Raw genomic sequence first — 2,260 nt, 5'->3', positions numbered from 1 at the left:
CTTGCTGTATCTCTCTTGGTCAAATAAATAAATAAAATCTTAAAAAAAAAAACCTGCTACAAATCATAAATGAATTCAATGAGGCTGCAAGATACAAAATCAATATACAAAAATTAGTTGTGTTTCTATATACTAACAATGAACTATCAGAAAAAGAAATTAAGAAATCAATCTTATTCATGATAACATGAAAAAGAATAAAATACCTAGAAATAAATTTAACCAAGGAGGTTAAAGACCATTACACTGAAAATTATAAGACACTGATGAAAGAAATTGAAGACACAAATAAATGGAAATGTATCCTGTGTTTATGGATTGGAAGAATAAATATTGTTAAAATGTCCATACCACCCAAAGTGATGTACAGATTCAATGTAATCCCTCTCAAAAATAAAATAACATTTTTCTGAGAAATATAAACAAAATTCCTAAAATTTGTAGGAAACCACAAATGACCGTGGAAAGCTAAAGCAATCTTTGAAAAGAAGGACAAAGCAGGAGGCATCACACTTCCTGATTTCAAACTATATTACAAAGCTATAGTAGTCAAAACACTGTGGTATTGACACAAAAACAGGCACATAGAACCACAGAACAAAATAAAGAGCCCAGAAACAAACCTACACATATGTGGTCAATTAATTTTCAACAAAACAGCCAAGATCGTGCAATGAGTAACAGATAGTCTTTTTAACAACTGGTGCTGGGGAAACTAGATATCCACAAAGAAAAGAATGAAATTATCACCTACCTAATACCATACACACAAAAAATCAACTCAAAATGGATTAAAGAATTGAATGTAAGACCAAAAACTATAAAACTGCCAGAAAAAAACAGAAGGTAGGCTCCTTGATGTTGGTGTTGACAATGATTTTTTTTAATCTGACAACAAAAGCAAAAACTACACAAGCAAAATAAACAAGTGGGACAACATCAAACTTCAAAGCTTCTGAACAGCAAAGAAAACCATCGAGAGAATCAAAAGGCAACCTATGGAATGGGAGAAAATATTGACAAACAATATATCCAATAAAGGGTTAATATTCAAAATATTCAAGGAATACATGCAACTCAATAGAAAAAAATAAATAACAAAAAATGGACAAAGGACCTGAACAGACAGTTTTCCAAAGAAAACATAAAGTGAACAAGAGGTACATTAAAATCTGCTCACCATCATTAATCATTAGGGCAATAAAATCAAAACCACAATGTGATTATCACCTCACATCTGCTAGAATGCCTATTATCAAAAGACAGTTTTCCTTCTTTTGACCATGCTATGCTCTATCACTGAATCAGAATCTCTTCCTGTTTTAGACTCATTAGCAACAGAGTAGATGATGCTGGTTCATCCTCAAAAAAATAAAAATTTCCCCCAAAGAAGACTTTATTTCAAAAGTAAAAAATTATACATGGCACTTCCAGTTTTTTCTCTGGCAGGCAATATACAAGAAAGTATTAAAACAAAAGCCAAACTGAAGTGTCAAGCTCTTGTTATCAGGACAACAAAAATGTTATGGAAACAAATTCTTGGTTTTGAAATTTTTATGGCATGTGTTCTCCTGATTATAAAACAAAGCTTTTATGACAAAAAGACTAAGTCGTCTCCCAAAATAAAAAAAAAAGAAATGCTTTGTTACAAAGTATTTTCCTCCTTTCAGTTTCTTCTGTGCTTTGTGAAGCCTCCTGAAACCATAGTCATTCTAAAAATGCATCACAAACATTTAGCAAAAATCTAGGAAGTCAAATTGTCATTTATTTAAAATATTGCATGACAGTTGACATCCTGGCTTATTCCTCCTTCTGATTTTTATTATCCTTGGCATATAAAAGACTTTCGGCATGACTGAAGAAATGTGGAACAAAAGTCAATAAAGAAAAAATAGGATTCACCAGATTTAGGGCACTGAGTCATCTGAAATGACTATGAACACCACCTGCATTTCAGCTGCAAATGTGGATCAGGGCACAGAGATGGAGTAGGAATTCTGGTTTTATATACATCTAAAAAGGAGCAAGAGTATGCAACTGAGGTCTTATTTTTCTCTATCTCTATGATTCTGCTTCAAATTTTAAAGAGTTGAAATATTACTCAAATTGTAATGAGAGTTTTATTCTTTCCTCTTTTAAGCATTATAGTTGAAATGAAGTGGAGTAGAGGTGTCACAGAGATGAAGAGAAAACCCGGAAGTCATGATGCTACTTGATGTGAGATGTTCACTTATGGAAATCCCTGAAGATTTTGGCAGAA

This window comes from Eumetopias jubatus, unplaced genomic scaffold, assembly GCF_037043125.1.
Source record: "Eumetopias jubatus isolate StellerSeaLion01/CBP00866 unplaced genomic scaffold, mEumJub1_p1.0 scaffold_1, whole genome shotgun sequence".
NCBI classification, from domain to species: Eukaryota; Metazoa; Chordata; class Mammalia; order Carnivora; family Otariidae; genus Eumetopias; species Eumetopias jubatus.
Note: the sequence above shows the minus strand (reverse complement) of the source record.